Source organism: Oryzias melastigma, linkage group LG3, assembly GCF_002922805.2.
Source record: "Oryzias melastigma strain HK-1 linkage group LG3, ASM292280v2, whole genome shotgun sequence".
NCBI lineage: Eukaryota > Metazoa > Chordata > Actinopteri > Beloniformes > Adrianichthyidae > Oryzias > Oryzias melastigma.
Genome location: NC_050514.1, coordinates 7558313 through 7565117, shown reverse-complemented (window position 1 = coordinate 7565117; position 6805 = coordinate 7558313). Strand labels below are relative to the sequence as shown.

General features: G+C 39.3%; 1 protein-coding gene and 1 long non-coding RNA gene across 2 annotated transcripts in view; both read left to right on the top strand.

Annotated features, from left to right (window-relative positions):
* iqgap1 (IQ motif containing GTPase activating protein 1) overlaps positions 1–6805 on the top strand; it is a 45657-nt gene that overhangs the window by 2166 nt on the left and 36686 nt on the right. The window lies entirely within an intron of this gene.
* Positions 34–4490, top strand: LOC112160730. The gene is made up of 3 exons (XR_002921718.2): positions 34–1521; positions 2824–2941; positions 3755–4490. It is a non-coding gene; the product is annotated as an uncharacterized LOC112160730 (long non-coding RNA).

The following is a 6805-nucleotide window of genomic DNA, read 5'->3' as shown; positions in this document are numbered from 1 at the left end:
GTGTAGTTAGACGTTCTGTTGGTATGTGGAGGTAGACGTTTTGTTAGCATGTGGAGGAAGACGTTCTGTTAGGATGTGGATGTAGACGTTCTGTTAGCATGTGGAGGTAGACGTTCTGTTAGCATGTGGAGGTAGATGTTCTGTTAGCATGTGGATGTAGATGTTCTGTTAGCATGTGGATGTAGACGTTTTGTTAGCATGTGGAGGTAGACGTTTTGTTAGCATGTGGATGTAGACGTTTTGTTAGCATGTGGAGGTAGAGGTTCTGTTAGCATGTGGAGGTAGACGTTCTGTTAGCATGTGGATGTAGACGTTCTGTTAGCATGTAGTGGCATATCTTCTGTGGGTCTGGGAGGGGACAGCCACATAAGCAGTTGGTTTGATGTCATATTCGTCTTTGGGTGTGTCATGACGGTTCCAGAAATCTCCCCTCAGGGTTTATTGGGGTTTGGCTGTCAGGTGAGAGAGAAATACTCCTGCTGTGAGGCATGATGGGAACGTCCTTGGTGAGGTAAGGGGAGAGAGCGCTAAGGAATGCAGCGAGATGCAGGGGCTGCCGGTGAGCTTGGAAAGTGGCTCATAACCTAAGGATGAGGTCATGATGAGCTGCACTCAGCCTGGGTCCAGTTTTCATGCTGGGGGTGGAGTTTTGGGTTCTCACTCCCCCCCTCTTTTACAGCACAGGATCTTTGAAGGAGATGGAGTTCAGGTAGAGTGTTGACCTGAGTGAGGAAATGTTGTGTAGATTGATTTTAAGCACATGAAGGAGATTCAGGTGGGACGTGAACCTAATGACACTTCAGTCCCTCCCAAATCTTTCTGGCATTTTTAATCTCAGTTTAAACAAAAATATCTGAAGTTGTGAGTGTTTTCTGAAGTGTTGCAAGAAATATTTCAATGTTTTTCAATAATAATTCCAACTAAAGGGTGTAGGACAACCAACACATTGTAAGCTCTTTTTCCTTTAGCTTATTAAAGTCATGTCATGTTCTGTAACCCCACAGAAAATGCTCAGCATTGATGAAATTCCTTATTTCAAAAATGAAACAAACTTTTTTGTTCATCTGAAAACCACAGTAAAACTTTCACAATTTTGCAAGAGCAGCATGCTTAGTAGATCTTACACCAAAATGATCAACTTTATATCCAAGTGAAAATGTAAAGTTTGATCAGTTTGTCCTATGTTTTAATCACAAGGAGGTGGGGACATTAATATCATAATGTAGAGGGAATGTTTGACTTGTTAGATAGTTGAAATGTTTGAAAAACTTGTGATATGACTACACTACCCAGAATGCTTAGAGGGCTCAAAGAAAGGCTTGGTCAGAGGGGTTGAAGGGAAGTTGCTTTATTTTTCTGGTGAGCCGTAAGAGTGTCGAGGCTGCTCTCCTGGTGCTTTTTTCCCCCCAACGACCATGCTGACATTCTCAAGACGGAGCAGCACAACGGAAGCTGTTCAAAATGAGAGCGACTGGCCAAAGCTGTGCTGATCGAATAAAACTGCTGTGTCAAGAAATAGGGGTAGGTCCTGGTTGAATTAGCAGGAATTGGTGTGATCACATCACAAAATCCAGGAGGGACTGACGGTTTGAATCAAGCAATGCAGAAAAGACTGTTGTTTCTGTTCTGGAGTCTCATACTGTACATCTAATAGCAGCCTCAGTGTTGGTTCCAATTAGTGCTGCCACAAATGATCATTTTAATAGTTGACTGATCCCCAATTATTTTTCCAATTAGTCGACTAATCGGCTCACAAACTGATTGTAGAGCACACATCTGACCCATCATTAGCTTTAAAGTAACTAACAAAGACAATTAAGATGATAGTTTGTTAAACTTTTAATGAATCGTGCAGCCTCTGTCCTTTATTAGTTGGTCTCACTGACTCAAATATAATAAAAGTGAATTTTTTGGTGCAGAACGTTCACAACTGTGTTCAACTTTACTACACTCTGACTCCAGATAATGTAAAGTAACAAATAATCGACAATTAAATTAGTCGTCGACCATTTTAATAGTCAAGTAGTCGTCAATTAGTCAACTAATCGTGGCAGCTCTACTTCCAGTAATGTGGCAGCTGGCCTGATGTTTTAGAGACGGGTCTGTTGGAGATCGTTGTTTCTTCCATCACAGACAGAATGGTGATGGCTAATGGGTTCTTTCTGCTGTGAAATTTGGTCACAAAATGCAAACAACACCAGATGAACATTTCCGGATTTATTACAATGATGAAAGCATTGTTCTGATTAGAACTGGCTGTGAATGTTTCTTTTCTCTTTTAAGAATCATTTATCTCTGTATCAAAAATCCTTGTCACTTTCATGTGGATCATTTTTCTGTTTAAAATTTAAAAAGTTTACACCTTTCCGGTGTAAAGTTTAAATGCTAATTTTGAGTTTCTTGGCCATCGCTACCCTGACTCACAACACTGATTCCACAGACATTGTGTGATTGTGTTTTAAAGGGGCCCGGCCACTATCAACACGAGAATCTGGTCACAGAGAAAAAGTATGGCGCCCAAAAATTAATCACTGGAAGTTCCTCTCCCTGCTGGAGCCAGCAGCAATAAAAATATCGATTTAAGCTTTTGACCTTTTTCCTTTTTTTTTCTCTCTCTTTTATCCACCCTTTTTGCCAGCATTTCGCGGCCTTTATCAGCTGATTCACTGAGAAAAAATAGTTACAGTTTAATCACATTCAACAGCTTAAAAGCTGATAGTTCAGAAAAGGGTTTAAAACATAATTTTGGAAGAGTTACCTAAAATTTAGAAAATTTCCACTTACGTAGCCAGCTAAAGTTACGATTTCCACTTCCGGCTACAGATTAATTCTGACGCTGTCCTGCGTGTGACCAGAGGCCCTTCACTGTTAGATACTGGCATCTAAAGTAACGAACACCTGTTAGCCCTGGCGTTTATTAGAGACCGACCACCACTGGAAGGTAAACAAATTCATTCTGGTTGGGTGTATTGGAGTTGAAGAGATTCTGAGAAGTACACAGTACTCTGTCAAAATTTCTTTCTTTTTTAGTTTTTTTTTTAATGAATTGCAAAGATGGTGTTATTGTAAGTATGCTAATGTGGCTAACGTGTAGTGGTGTCAGATAGTGTAATTTTATGTGTTAATCACCTAATGTGCCATAGTTTAGTGCGCCTTCTATATGATATAACTTTGAAAATAAAGGAAGAAAATAAACATTAAAAATGATCTACCATTTAGTTGCACAGGTGTTGATATTTTTGCTTTGGAATGGGTGTTTCGTTCCACATCCCACCTTTAGTGCACTGAAAAAACAAACTTTTTGCATCAGGTAATATATACTTAGTTATTCCTCATAATTTTTACATAATAATTCAAATATTATGCAAATACATAGATTTTTCTAGTAAAGAAGTTAAGTTTACTTATTTTTTAAAAGTAATCAGAAATTTGATTGTTTATTAGTAAGATCTACTTTTCAAATTGTTGTAATCACCTTTGGAGCATTCATTAAAATTATGTAAATTTTATTAGAAAAATGTATGTTTGCTCTATTTACTTAAGATTTGATAATAACCTTACTTGTGGACGTAAGTACATTTTACTAGATTGTTGTTGGTAGTTTTTATATTCATAAATGCAGTAAAATTTAATCAAGAATTGTTAGTGCAAATTGTTACGAGGATTTTCTTAAGTAAATCTTATTAGTTTTTTTTTTCAGTGTGATTTCATCTCAAGTTTCTGGCTCTGACAGTGCAGCGGTTATTCCTTCCAGGTCAGTCCAGGATCCCAGCAGTTTTGTGTGGAGAGTCAGAGAATAAAATGTGAGTCTAGCCAGATGTGATGTGGATACAGAATCTGGACGAAGCAGCTGGCTTTGATGGTTGTTATCACATACCCTCGATCAGTCCACAGTCTTCAGTGGACTCCAGCCTTTCATTTGTGTTGAAGACCCCGGCGCAGGTCAGTGACGGTTGATGTTGAGCAGCTCCAGCAGCAGCAAGAATAATCCTGCAAAGAGACTTCGCCTTGGTGACTCTGTCTTGACTGTGCCATAGAGCGCTGTGCGATGACGCACAGCCGCCGCGAGACTGGACATGTGGGAGTTCGTTTGTGTGGACCTTTTCGTCTACTTTACATCAATGTGCTTCTATGTTGATGCATTTTTGCTTGTACTTCAATCTATCCCGTCCTACTGCAATACAGATTGAAGATGTTTTATTTTTGACATTGTTCCTGTACCCTGCTCATGGGTCTTTTCTGGGCGATAAGCGCTGCCAGATATGTGTGGCTGCTGCCCACTATTGGGCAATATGTCTTGTTTGTGACGTTTTGTCTACCAGTTGGTATAATAAAGTTTGATTGTTTTTTTTCCCGTTAAATTAGTCCAGGAGTCGGTAACCTTTAACAGTAAAAGAGCCATTTGGGTTTGTTTTCTACTGATTAAAACCTAGAAGGAGCTGCATAGTCTTACTTTGACCTTTAAAAAATTTGGATTTGCATTCATGGCCTTTTTTTAAAAATAATAAATATGAATTATGTCTATTTTTTGGCACAAACAAAATAAAAATGGGATTTTCTTTTTGACAGAAGCCCAAATAACTTATTTTCAGTATAAATCTATTAACCAATGTTGTGCAGCATAAGATAATATGCACTTTTATCTCATAAAAGATCAAACTTTTGACCAAAGTATGTACAGTATGTACCAGCCAGACCTCTCAGATCATCTGGATCCGGTCTTTATCAGTTCCTAGAGTCAGAACTAAACACGGAGAAGCTGCATTCAGCTTCTATGCTCCACAGATCTGGAATAGACTTCCAGAAAACCTTAGATCTGCTGAAACACTCAGTGTATTTAAATCCAGGTTAAAGACTCACCTGTTCTCAGCTGCATCTGATTAATATGTATTCAAAAGTTTACGTCCGCACTGTTTATCTATGCTTGTTTTAAATTAAAATCTTTTTACTTTCTTTTGATTTTATTTTAATGATTTGAATGATGATGAATGACATTTTTACTATTTCTTTTGATTGTTTCTTTTAATGTTTTATGTAAAGCACTTTGAATTGTCTCTGTACATGAAATGTGCTATACAAATACACTTGCCTTGCCTTGCCAAAGTTTTTCTTTGCATATAAATCTGTTCATTCTGGAGGTAGAGTTGATCAAACTAGACGTCTTTAGGTCAACAGGATGTAAAAACCTACAGAGTTTATCATCTATGTGAACCTCAACTTAACTAATCTAAATTTAATAAATGCTAATTAAATAATCATTAATGAAAATGCAATTTTCTTTTTCTTTTATTTCTTTTATTTATTTATTTTTCTTCCCCTCTTTGTCCTCAGCAGTCTTACTCTGCTGGGTTTTGTTATTTTAGTTTGGATCTTGGTAGTCTTAGTTTTCAGGCTTTGTTTATTTGTTTTTTTTTTTGGTAGTTTTGGTTATGCAGCCATTATCAGGAGCTGCTGACTCAGACGGGCAAGGAGCCACCATGGAGAGATTAAAGAGCCACATGTGGATCTGGAGCTGCAGGTTGCAGACCCCCGGGCTAGTGTTACACCACCGTCAGGAGAGTTGCCATGGTGATGAAATAATTTGTGGCCTGCCCCCTGATGTCACATGTCAGCGTTGGTTCGCACTAGAGGAAGTTTGTATTTGTTTGTAAAGTGAAAGCATGAAGACTTGGTGTCAGCCGTCATCTGTGGAGTGACGGAAGGAAAGGTGAAGCACGACGGGAATTTACCCTGAAACCAGTTTAACAGTGTTGGTTGGTGTGAGCCCTCTGACCCACAGTAAATGCTATCTGACATCAGTGCGGTTCAGAGTGAGAACTAGACGGAGGTAAAAACTGGTTTCTGCCTCCCTCCTCGGACACTTGAATACACTGACATCAGTTGAAGCTCCAGTGTAGACGTTTCTGAGTCACTTTGATGGCTCATCCTTTCAACGGGAAGAAAAAACAAACGGGAGACGGGTGCTTTCTGTTCACGTGTCACCAAAGTTTCAGCATATCACAGATCCCAGCGCACAGCTTTCAAATGACTCTACAGAAACACCGTTTCAGGTTTAAATATGATGATCGGTTTTGATGAACATGACCTGAAGAAACTCAGAGCCATCTTTAGTCCGTCACACACGATTGGCTCTTCCTGCTGACAGAGTGTGTTTTCTTTCACAACACCGTGGCGATCTTACATCATGGAGGGGAGGGGAGGATGGTGTGGGGGTGTAATTCTAATGCAAGAGCGACAATTAACAGATTAAACAGGCCTCTGTGTCTTTTCATCTGCTGCATGTGACGCTTGAATTTTCCCTTCCCACCACGGTCCGCAGGACAGGCTTAGTTCCCCCTGAAGCACTCGGCCTGTAATTTCCTGTTTTCAACAAGTTTCCCAACACTCCTATGTATTGCTGCTGGAGTGAACATTGTGTAACGTAATGCCCCAATCTCGTGCCTTTTTTAGTAGAACAATGGCTGAAAAGCAGCTCTAATGAATGACTGTCCAAGTTTCAAAACATCCCCAACAACAACTTCTGCAAATACGCTTTCTGAAGTCTGTTTCTCTGACTGCAAAGCTCAACTTTTTCCCATTTGAAAAGGAATTTACAAAGTACAAATAATAACTTCTGCTTCCAAATGAGTTTGTTGGCTTTTGTAAATAACTGGGCGTGTCACAATGGTAACTGGTGGTTCTGCATCTCTGGGATGTTTCGTTTGTGGTATTTGTGCTGTTTTCAGATCATTTTTGATGTTTCAAGATCATTTGAATTTTTTTTTGTTTAACTTTCGCTGAGAAATGTATTGAGTCCCCCCCCCCC